Source organism: Adiantum capillus-veneris, chromosome 13, assembly GCF_014529385.1.
Source record: "Adiantum capillus-veneris isolate H3 chromosome 13, ASM1452938v2, whole genome shotgun sequence".
Lineage (NCBI taxonomy): Eukaryota > Viridiplantae > Streptophyta > Polypodiopsida > Polypodiales > Pteridaceae > Adiantum > Adiantum capillus-veneris.
This window is the reverse complement of record NC_140943.1, coordinates 2,539,626-2,552,488: the sequence shown is the minus strand read 5'-3', so window position 1 is coordinate 2,552,488 and position 12,863 is coordinate 2,539,626. Positions and strand designations below refer to the sequence as shown.

The following is a 12,863-nucleotide window of genomic DNA, read 5'->3' as shown; positions in this document are numbered from 1 at the left end:
GACTAGCTAGTGCAATGAAGATGAAAGCTTCATGCACTAAGCAAAACACTTAGCAAACACAACTTTAATTATCTCCGTTCTCAGACCCAAGACCTCACACACCTTTGAAGATGGTGAGAGCTAGCAGGGTATGAGAGTAGATTGAGAGGAAGAAGGAGTATCTTACGAGAAAGATGTACATCTCCTCACATAATCACTCATATTAGCATAGATTTAGCTTAGTAATTAGCTTGGTAGAGGAGATGAGCATGCATTGAAGCTTGGCTCTTGGTTGGATTTGCATCCACATGCCAAGAGTGTGTTTATGTAGGCTTCTATCTCACAAGCTTGGAGTAGGTGATGAGCTCTCCAATAAAGCTTGGGAAGAGATAGTCTTCTCTTTCTTCACACATGAGATTGTGTGAGTGTGTGTGTGATAATGCCTTGCAAAAATCAGCCCGCTCTCTCTCTTGGGTGAGCCCCCTTGCTATTTGCTCTTGCAGGCTCCCTATTGGACAATGCCAAGCTCAGCCAATGGCTATTAAGCAGCATAGGTGATAGCCTTATGACATGTGTCCCCCTTTCCCCTTTTGTGAGAGCTTAATAATTAAACTTAATTGATTTAAGTGAATTAAATCCCCATTGGACCTTTCCCCATTATGACCAATAGGAATTAAGTAGCCCATTGGGCTGCTCAATTCCTATTGGACCCCTTCTTAGGCTGTCCAATAATCATCCATGAGACTTAATTTTTATTGGTTCTTTTTATTAAGTGTTTAAAAATTAATTAGTCTAAATTTACTCTAGCCTAATTCTCATTGGTCCACTTCAAGGGTCATCCAATAGGAATTGAGCACATTTTGGGAGCAACTAGCTTAGGCATCTGACATGTGTCCTTCATTCCCTTTGTGTAAAGGGGGCTTGTGTGTGTGTGTGTGTGTGGATTTCTCTCTCACCCCCTACCTTTAGGGCTCGCCCCCTCATGTGTAGGGATGTGTGTTGACTTTGGAGAGGACACAAACCACCCAATTCATCCTAAGCTTTAACCCTTTGGACACAACCTTTGAATTTTGGAACCTTAGCATTTTGGAAGTCTTAATGGGCTGAACCTTAGGGTCTTTTTAGCCCATTGTTGCACATGTCTCTTTTGCAGATGGCCCCCCCTTTGGATCCCTATTTTCTCTCCTTTGGATCTCTATTGTGGCCGGTTTGCTAGCTTAACCAATATTCTAGTTTTTTCTCCCCTGGCACTTCCCCACATTAAATGATCAGTTTAATATGAGAAAATCATTTAGGAGAATTAGATATTGATTATTATGACATTACCTCTCTCTTGAAATCATAGTCGTCCTCGACTATGGTGTAGAGAAGAGAAAGCATATTCATGAGTCCTTTTCGTAGCGGGTAGAGGATCCCTATGTTACGCTACGACATCATTCCACAATGGATGACTAGTCCATTTGGCGCTTGAGAGCCTAAGGCTGCCGCAAGCATGTCTGCACATTAGTCCTATCAGTCTTCCATAGTAGAGTGACAAGCTCTACTTGGTGTTTGGGAGACATCGTCTCCGCAAACTTGATCTAAGCATGCATACTACTTTATTTTTGTGCACAATAAAAAAAAGAGAGTCTTATAAGACAAAAACTTGGTTCATTTTTAACATTTTGTACATTTGCTTACTCTTGGGAAGGTTTGACAAGGTTTAGGTTATCCTTTAATTGTATGCCTTGCATCCATCTAGCATCTTCAAAAGGATAATTCTTAAACTTAATAAGATATCGTCGGATAGTCTTACCGCCTCTTAGTACCTTGTCTTCATGTCGGAGAATGGACTCGGGCTGCAGCACCTCCTCTTGGTCTTCGATCTCCGGTGGGTCTTCAATAGTTGGTTCTTGAGGTGGCTCTTCTTTATAAGGCTTTAATAGGCTCACATGGAAAGCATTGTGTATGAGACAATGATTGGGCAACTTGAGTTGATAGGCCATCTCATGATTGGCCTAAGAATCTGGAAGGGACCATAGTACCTTTTTGCTAGTTTAGCATAGTACTTTTGGTGGCCCGTAGGATTCTTGCCCGTCGTGTGCCTTAATCGAGCCTTGGGAAACTTTAATAAGACCCAATCATTTTCTTTAAAGGCTTGGGCTCTTCTGTGCTTGTCAGCAGCAGCCTTTTGCCTTTGCTGTGAGATAGAGATAGCATCCTTAATCTTTTGAAAAGATTCTTGTAGGTCTCGGCTATACTCATCTGCAGCGAAGATCTTCCCATATACCTTAAGTAGCAAGGGAATTTTTGATCTTCCCTCAATTACCTCGAAAGGTGCTTTTTCCGTGGAAGTATGTACAGTGTTATTGTAAGCATACATAAGGGTAAGTACTTCTCCCATTGGGATCTTTGATCTACTTCCGTTACATAGGCTTTTAGTAGATCGAGAATGGTTAGGTTAGCTATTTCACTTTGGCCATCCGTTTGTGGATGATAGGCCGAAGAGAAGTTTAGCCTTGTCCCTAAATTTTGAAAGAGACCCTTCCAGAAATTACTGGTCATTCTAGGATCTCTATCCGACACTATGGACATTGGCAAGCCATGGTACTTGAAAATTTGTGAAATGAAGAGGGTTGCCATTTGATGGGCTTTGATAGTCTTTTTGACAGGTATAAAATGAGCTTGTTTACTGAACCTGTCTACTATCGTCCATATTCCCGTATTCCCATGGATAGACTTAGGAAATCCAAAGATAAAATCCATGGATATGCTCTCCCATGGTGAATTAGGGATTGGAAAGGGTTGAAGCAATCCAAGTTGCTTCCCTCTATCAAATTTTGTCTTTTGGCATACCACACATTTAGAAACATACTCTTGTATGTTCACTTTCATGGTAGGCCAATAGAGATATGTTTCAATTCCCTTTAAGGTAGACTGAATCCCTCTATGCCCCGCATAAGGTGGAGCATGAGATTCATACATTACTTTCTCACGTAGTGAGTTAGTAACGCATAGTCTATTACCATAGAGAAGATAACCATCTTGTAAAGTAAATGGTTCTTCTTTCTTCCCTAATGCAAGGGCTGAAATCACATCTCTAAAATCGGGATCAATAGCATACTCATCTATCATTGAAGATAGATCATTGTGAGTTGCTATTGAAACCGCATTCACTCTCGGCCATCTTGATTATGCTTGCCAGCAATGTGAGCAATATGAAAATGAAATTGCGAAAGGAAATTTGCCCACCTCATTTGTTTGTCGGAGACCTTGGCCTAGAGCTTGCTCAATAGGGTCGAGCCTTCGACTCTCAGAGCCTATGGCGTGCCCTTCTTGGAGCAAAACAACTCCAAGGCAATCACCACAAGCATCACATTGGACCTCAAATGGTTTTGAGAGTTCCAGTAGTGTAAGCACAGGTTGAGAGATAAGATTTTCTTTAAGATTTTCGAAACCATTGTTCTCCTTAGCAGACCATGTATACCTAACGCTTTTCTTTGTTAGGTCGTGTAATGGTCCCGCAATTTGTGAGAACTTTTCTATGAAGCGTCTATAGTATGCACACATACCTATAAAGCTTCTTAGTTCATGAAGATTCGTTGGTTTAGGCCATCCTTTTATTACCTCTAACTTTGATGGATCCATTTGGATGCCATCTTAAGAGATAATGTGACCTAAATACTGAATCTCTTGCAAGAAAAATTCACTTTTCTTTCGATTAACATAAAGTTTATTCTCTCTCAAAACTTGAAATATTACCTGGAGGTGTTGCTTGTGTTCGTCTAATGAATTAGAGTAGATGATAATATCATCAAAGAACACTCCAGTGAAGGTTCGATGAGGCGTGAACAACTTCTCCATCAAGCGGTTGAATGTGGCTGGTGCATTGGTTAAGCCAAAAGGCATGACAATGTATTCGTAAAGACCAAATGTGGTGCAAAATGCGGTCTTTACAATGTCTTGATCAACTATCCTTATTTGATGATAGCCACTTTTTAGGTCAATCCTACTGAAGTAGGTCAATCCTTGTAGCTTATCAAATAGGTCTTCTACCCGTGGAACGGGAAACCTATTTTTGATAGTGATCCTATTTAGTGCTCTATAGTCGACACACATTCGATATGTGCCGTCTTTCTTTTGCACTAATAGCACCGGTGAGCAAAATGGAGATGAGCTAGGCCTAACCATGCCCTTCTCAACTAACTCATCCACTTGCCGCATAATCTCCTCTTGTTGAGCTTGAGAAACTCTATAAGGAGGTTTGTTAGGCGGTGAACTTCGTGGAAGAAGTTCAATTGCATGGTCATCATTACCTCGTTTAGGAGGTAGCTCACAAGGGATGTCGTCAATAAAAACATCTTGAAACCCCTTGAGAAAATTGGATAACTCTAATTCCTTTTGGTTGCTTTTATTTTCTTTTGTTAAAGCATTAGGTTCATTTTGAAAATCTTTAACAAAAATCATGTACACGAAAATAGAGCTCTTTATTGACTTGTTGAAAGCTGGTGTATGTACAATGGGGAAAGTGTTACCCATTTCCTTAGCATCTATATACATGTCCTTTTCCCTGAACTTAAAGGAGATTCTCCTTTCAAGAAATTTAACATCGGCAGCCAGGCGGTCAAACCATGGTGCCCCTAGGATTACATCCTCATGCTTGAGAGGAGAGATAAAGAAGTCCTCTTTGTCCACATAGCCTTGGACATAAAGCCTCAATTTCCCGATTAAGGGAGTGACTGAAGCTTCTTGCCCCTTGAAGGCACTGTCTGCGGGTAGGACATCTCCCATCTCGTACGATTGTATGCCTAGCTTGGTGGCCAACTGTATAGATATAAAATTGTGAGTAGAACCAGGGTCAAAGAGAATAAAAGCATCATGTTCTCTTACCTTTCCCCAAGCATGGCATAGAGGAGATCCTTTGTGATGAGTTTGGTGAGTCTCCTCCTCTTGGATTTCAACGAAGGAAGCTCTAGGAGGATCTTGGCGGTTGTTCTTTTGGGGACAAGCGCGGTACGCATGCCCTTGTTCGCCGCACTTGAAACACCGGTTATCCTTGCGATAACGCTCAAGCTCTTAAGGAGAGAGTTTATTCTTACCTTTGTAAACTCCCTTCTCTTTAGCTTTGTTGGAGTTGCATCTTAGGAGACTTTTGGACATTGTCCTTCCCCTTAGGCTCATTGGAACCCTTGTTTTCCGGGGGCTTATTATTTCTTTTAGCCCCCGTTTGGAAATTGATTTGAGAGGCCACCATAGTATGGTGTATTACCGCCGATATGGTACGTGGCCTTTGGGAGTTGACATACTCCGCCATTTCTTCGGTTAAGCCAACACAAAATTGTTGCTTCTGTTCTTCAAAATCCAACTTTTTAAAGATAGTGGCTTTGAGTTGTAGGTCCCAAAACTTGTCTACATATTTGTGGATGGATTCATTGGGAGAGAGCTTTAAGCTTTGCCATTCGGTGAGTACTTTGTCTTTGGCATCGGTGGCCAAAAACTGCTTCATAATGGAAGCTCTTAAAGCTTTCCATGTTCGTGGAGCTTCACCGTTGGCTCGTAGGCTAGACCACCATTGCCTGGCGGACTTTTGAAAGTTCATAGCTACATGGCGTAGCTTAGAGGACTCCGTGAAGCCCTCATCTCCAAACGCCGCATCGAATTGCTGGATAAAGGCCAAGACTTTGTCCGTAGCACCAAAGGTACCATCATAGGTAAGGAAAGATATGCTCTTCCCTCCCTCTTTGAATTTCTTCAATTTGGACGACCTCTTCCATGCGGCATAGGATTTCCTATGGCCTCTTCTTTTTGATGGTTCAAAGGTTGCACCATCACTTTCTTCAGAAGGTGAAGAATTTGAAGAAGGTGGAGAAGAGGGTGACCTCTTTTTCGCCTTTTTCTTGTCTTGATATTCGTCGTCTTCACCATCACTTTAGTAAGAGGAAGAGGATGAAGAAGATGGAGAAGAGGGTGTCCTCTTTCTTGCCTTTTTCTTCTCTTGCTTTTTATCATCCCTCTTTGAATTATGGCATGGAGAAGAGTGTGATGGTCTTCTCCGCTTTGGTGGTGATGGAGAGCGTTTAGCCCGCCGTCTTCGTGGAGCCATCTCCGCCGAGGTGGCAGGAGACTCACTTATTTCTCGTTCCTTCGATGGAGGCTCTTGAGTTCTCCTTTGGGAAGGAGATGCATCATCAAGAAGTAAATTCTTGAGCCCTTCGTAGGGATTCTCTTCTGCTTCCCAAATCGGAGAGAGACCTCTTTTGGTAGTCTCACAAGGAGGCTTCCTAGGTGTTCTCTCGTCATGGTGATGAGCTTGGAGAATCCCGTGAGCACTGAGCTGCCGTTGCACTTCACTTTGGAGATATGGATTGCCCATGGCTTGTTGAAGCCTAGAAACAAGATAGTTAACAAGCATTGAAGCATCATTAGTAGCTTGCTCATGAGCAAAATCAAAGTTATCAACATTAATTTCACTCTCTTTACTATTGTCAGCCATTCTAACAACTTTTAGGTGTAAAATTTTTAGGTGTACTTTGGCACTTCAAGCCCTAGTTGCTACTCCTCTTTACCCCTTTAGAAATAGCACTCAAGCTACTGTACCCGCGGCTCGAATACCATTAATTGCAAGGAATAGAAGAGAGGGTCTTTCGACACCAAAACAACACCGGCTCTTGTCAAGCTTCTAATAGCTCAATAGTGGTTAAGCCATAGGCAAGCACCGTAGGACTCCACTATTAAGACCATACCTCTCGACGGTGATGCCCCGTTAACTGCACAAAGGCAGGCGCACTGCAAGGTTGAAAAATCCCTATTCTACTTACTCACAGGCAATTAATAATACCAACCATTTATAGCTAGCTTGAGGACCTCCCTTCTTGAGCAAGAAAAGAGAAACCGTGTGCTCTGATACCAATGTAACATTTTAATGGCCTAATAACTTATGTGTAGCGGAAATTAGCATGAACATAGTGGGAATTTCATTAGAATAAATTCCTAATGAGAATTACAAGAGTGCTTGGGTGGAGAGAGCAACAAAAATCATAACACCTAGTTAGATAGCATCAAAAATACTTTCAAAAGAGAGAGAAATTAAGCTATTGACAACAGTTGAGGACCGGACTTGCATGGAGCCGGTCCCCCCTCCAAAAGGCTTTGTATTATGGTTTCTCCCATCAAGAGAGACATTGTACAATACAATTCTTTGTGTTCCTTCAAGACTAGCTAGTGCAATGAAGATGAAAGCTTCATGCACTAAGCAAAACACTTAGCAAACACAAATTTAATTATCCCCGTTCTCAGACCCAAGACCTCACACACCTTTGAAGATGGTGAGAGCTAGCAGGGTATGAGAGTAGATTGAGAGGAAGAAGGAGTATCTTACGAGAAAGATGTACATATCCTCACATAATCACTCATATTAGCATAGATTTAGCTTAGTAATTAGCTTGGTAGAGGAGATGAGCATGCATTGAAGCTTGGCTCTTGGTTGGATTTGCATCCACATGCCAAGAGTGTGTTTATGTAGGCTTCTATCTCACAAGCTTGGAGTAGGTGATGAGCTCTCCAATAAAGCTTGGGAAGAGATAGTCTTCTCTTTCTTCACACATGAGATTGTGTGAGTGTGTGTGTGATAATGCTTTGCAAAAATCAGCCCGCTCTCTCTCTTGGGTGAGCCCCCTTGGTATTTGCTCTTGCAGGCTCCCTATTGGACAATGCCAAGCTCAGCCAATGGCTATTAAGCAGCATAGGTGATAGCCTTATGACATGTGTCCCCCTTTCCCCTTTTGTGAGAGCTAATAATTAAACTTAATTGATTTAAGTGAATTAAATCCCCATTGGACCTTTCCCCATTATGACCAATAGGAATTAAGTAGCCCATTGGGCTGCTCAATTCCTATTGGACCCCTTCTTAGGCTGTCCAATAATCATCCATGAGACTTAATTTTTATTGGTTCTTTTTATTAAGTGTTTAAAAATTAATTAGTCTAAATTTACTCTAGCCTAATTCTCATTGGTCCACTTCAAGGGTCATCCAATAGGAATTGAGCACATTTTGGGAGCAACTAGCTTAGGCATCTGACATGTGTCCTTCATTCCCTTTGTGTAAAGGGGGCTTGTGTGTGTGTGTGTGGATTTCTCTCTCATCCCCTACCTTTAGGGCTCGCCCCCTCATGTGTAGGGATGTGTGTTGACTTTGGAGAGCACACAAACCACCCAATTCATCCTAAGCTTTAACCCTTTGGACACAACCTTTGAATTTTGGAACCTTAGCATTTTGGAAGTCTTAATGGGTTGAAGCTTAGGGTCTTTTTAGCCCATTGTTGCACATGGCTCTTTTGCAGATGGCCCCCCCTTTGGATCCCTAATGTGGCCGGTTTGCTAGCTTAACCAATATTCTAGCTTTTTCTCCCCTGGCACTTTCCCACATTAAATGATCAGTTTAATATGAGAAAATCATTTAGGAGAATTAGATATTGATTATTATGACAGGTCCCCTGTCCTCTCCCTTGGTTGCTGCCACTGGTCCCCTACCCTCTCCCCTGGTTGTTGCTGCCACCGCTCCCTTGCCGTCTACCCCATTTGCTACTACTTCTGTCTCTGGGGACGCTGGAAAGGGGGAACAAACCCAACACACTCCAAGCTTGCCTCTCTATATCCCAGGGATTAACCCGCACCCCTAACCACATAGAATCACATAAAAATGCACACTATTTGCCAATCTCCAATGCACGGACTTGCCTACGAGCACCACCGGCTATACACAATCACATATAAACTCCAAGCATAATTGGCTCGACAACACACAACCATAACTGCTAATGCATAGCACACTCATCAAACCTGCAAACTCACAGTAAGATCACCCAACCTCTCTCTCCCTCTCTCTCTGCACACACACACACAAAAAGAGCCGGAGCCAATGCTACCATGGGTGCTATGCAGGAGACGACGAGTAGACGAGAAGATGGTAGCCAAATATCAAATAAATCAACCAAACCTCAAACTCACTTATGCATAGAAAAAAAAGAGAACTCTGATACAATCATGACTAATGTCAACTGTGTGCATTTGTTCAACCTTGTACCCTTCCTCGGCTATTGGCAACCCGTATAACCGGCGGCCTTTGCCTACTTCACATCCGACCCGGTTTGTATATTGAGCCACCACCACTACCGGCCTTTTATTTTGCTCATGGCAATGGCACTCCAGCCCCTCCTCCTAGTGCCACCCCTTGGCCGCGCATTCTCTGCATATAGCACACCGTCATCCACTGGCCATCCGCCATCTTTAGGTCCTCAGGTCTTCCTCATCCTAGCCCACCATCCCCTCTGTGTGTAGGGGGCCTCCCTCATTTCTTGCAATCAAAGGTGCTCTCCCCTCTGTCTTTATTAGCCTGTGTAGCCTGCAATCTTCAGCATCTCGGCCAGCCCGGACTTTTCTCCATTGCTCCAAGTCAGCACACCTCAAGGCGGCCCTCCCTTGCTCACGGCCTAGCTGGCTGCAATAGCACCATCTGTTTCTTGCCCTCTAGCGCTCTCTCTCTCCCACTTGCATGACTCCCCTCTACAAAAACCACCCCCCCTCTTGTTTTTCCAACCCCCCTATGCAACTAACTACCCATGCTACATGAAACATCATAGATGGTTCCCCTTGCTTTCCTGGCACGCCCCCTTCTCCATCCAGATGGCACCACCAATTGTGCATGTAATTCTAGGCCTCAAAAACACTTTTGTCAAGTGCAGTGGCACCCGTGGCGACTCTTCCCTTCAATTCTTTTAGCTTTTTAGCTAATTTTAGCTTTTGGTCTTTTAAAAATAAAAAACTCCAGCTTGGTCTTGTTTCCCATGTTCCAGTATGACTTCAGCTATCGACAATTAAAATCCACATGCCTTCGACTGCGAGCCTCCATCTCATCATAAAACACTTCATAGAAGTCATCATAGTGTGGATAACTAGATGGTTGCACAAATGAGTCACAACCAATGCCGCATAGCACACCGAAAAGAGCACCACCCTTACAAGCGTCGGCAAACTTGCACTCAGTAGAGCTAAAATTCCATGGATGGCCTACCAAATGCCACATTTGGCATACACATCCCGGCACGTAGAGTGTCCTGCACACATCTCGCTCAAAATCCCACATCATAAATCTCATAGCACCTGCATCCAACATCCCTTGTCCCGTTCAACCCCTTATGATATAAGAATTTGTTCTTGTCATTTGTGATAGCAAAAAATGCTGGCAGCTTCCACTAGTGAGTGCTCCATCCCTGTGTACCTGTCTCCTTGCTGCATCATATACTTGATCGATTTTCCTATCATTTTCCTGCAAACTAGCATGCCTAGGCCTCTTGCACTTCCATAGGCTGACCATCTTCAGCTGTACCATCATTTCCCAACCCCTCGTCGAGCATTCATGCTCAACCATAGCATTATTTAGATAAGAGATAATTGCATATTAGAAAACTGATACTTAGTATGTACATAAGCAGTAGATAGATAGAGAGGGAGATCTTATCAGCTGCACAAACCCCCTGGATCAAATGGAAAGCCTCAAGCTTTCCCAAGCATAGTGTGGAGTCCACCTGGATCAAATTGCCGGCATTGAGCATCGCCATCCGTTTGTACTACATGCATAATCAGCCATTTTTTTGCATCTGTAAACCCAAAAACAAGCTTCTCTTGCAGCTTGGCATAGCTTCGATCTTCCACAACCTGTATCCATACGCCGGCTCCATACACAAAATAAGCTTGTAAACCAACGTGTGAATCATCTGCACCATACATCATTCATCTCTCACCTGCTCGAGAGCTCTCCTTAGCATAATCTTCTCTCAAAAAACTTTGCAATCGGTACACGGTTGCTTGCAAAGCAACCTTCAGCAACGTGCCCATCAGCAACATGGCAGAAACCTTTGGCAACCTGTCTTCCACTACTGCTGCTTCTTGCATGATAGCCAAACCTACCTGTGTTCCAAGTATACCCTCTGTTGTAGGTCATTCAAATGGCACACACTCCATATCTCACTCACCATGCCAATCTTCATCCACCATAGCCTATGGTGCTTCATCTTCAATCACTTCGGGTGAGAGAAAATCGGATTGCTCAATCATTAGCTCTTGAATGTCAACCTGCTCTTCTAGGACCACTTCTACAACCATATCACTTGCTAAGAGAGAAAGAAATCCATTATCTATTACCTCGCTCTCTGGTATGTTGACATCGTCCACACCTTCTTGAATACACTGCCACTCTTCAACACAATCGGTAGGGCAAGGTTGCCCAACCCCTTGGCTAGCTTCTTCTTGCACAGCTTCGACCATCGCTTTGCCAACATCTTCAAGATTTTCCTGTGAGATTTTCACATTTTTATTTGCTTCTTCATGCATACACACTTTGGCTAGGACCGCATCCTTGCTAACCGGGCTAACAGACTCTTGTACAACAGCATACCAAATCGGAGGCACAAATTGAAACTAATGAACAAAATGGCTTACCAATGGCAAAGCAGCTACCTCTTTGATGCTTGAACTTTTTTTTGGCACATGATGAAGCTTCGTTGTTCAGCTACACCCATAGTTTGCCGGCTTCAACAAACCCATCTCCAGCTTCTTCTTTTCTTTCCTTCTCTTTACCTTCGCCAAGCAAACCATTTGTGCATAGTCCTCTGCATTACCACACTCAACCTTCTCCTTGATTCACGGGTGCAAGCAGGCTAGAAACTAATCTTGCTTGAAATGATCTCCATTTTGCATACATGTAACAGTAGCTAGTCTCTCCCAAATAAACTCAAATTTCTCCAAAAACAAAGCAAAATCTTCACTTACATCTTGCTCCAGCTTGCTCAATCATTCACCCAAGTCCGATGGAGAAACCCGCTTCTAAAAAGTTTCAACAAACCACTTACAAATCTCGCTCAGCGGAGACTGACAAACTGCAACCTTCAATCCTTCAAACCAAGCTTTGGCTCATCCTTGCAGAACCAATGGTAGTTCCCTCAATTTAGCTTCATCTCCACAAATTCTCAAGTGCAATAGGTATAGCTCCAGATCGGAAAACCAATCTACAGCCTCCTCTTCTCCAGCAAGCACCAAGTTGATATCATGCATCATCTTCAGGCTTTAGAACTTAACAGAGGAGCAATCAGTAGGTCCTCAATGGGGGCACCACTGATGGAGAGGGGGAACAAACCCAACACACTCCAAGCTTGCCTCTCTATAGCCGAGGGATTAACCTGCACCCCCTAACCACACAGAGTCACATACAAATGCACACTATCTGCCAATATCCAATGCACCGACTCAACTACGAGCGCCACTGGCTATACACAATCACAAATAAAATCCAAGCATAATTGGATCGACAACACACAACCATAACTGCTAATGCATAGCACACTCATCAAATCTGCAAACACACAGTAAGCTCGCCCAACCTCTCTCTCCCTCTCTCTGCACACCCACACAAAAAGACCCGGAGCCAATGCTACCATGGGTGCTATGCACATGACGACGAGTAGAAGAGAAGATGGTAGCCAGATACCAAATAATTCAACCAAACCACAAACTCACTTATGCATAGCAAAAAAAGAGAACTCTGATACAATCATGACTACTGTCAACTGCCTGCATTGGTGCAACCTTGTACCCTTCCTTGGCTATTGGCAACTCGTATAACCGGCGGCCTTCTCCTGCTTCACATCCGACCCTCTCTATATATTGAGCCACCACCACTGCCAACCTTCTTTTTTGCTCATGGCAATGGCCCTCCGGCCCCTCCTCCTACTGCCACCCCTTGGTGGCGCATATAGCACACCGTCATCCACTGGCCATCCGCCATCTTTAGGTCCTCAGGTCTTCCTCAGCCTAGCCCACGATCCCCTCTGTGTGTAGGGGGCCTCCCTCAT

At 43.6% G+C, this 12,863-nt stretch overlaps 1 pseudogene; it reads right to left on the bottom strand.

Moving 5' to 3' along the window:
- Positions 1-10,509: 10,509 nt before the first annotated feature.
- On the bottom strand, positions 10,510-11,610 carry LOC147443517 (uncharacterized; annotated as a pseudogene).
- Positions 11,611-12,863: the final 1,253 nt, after the last annotated feature.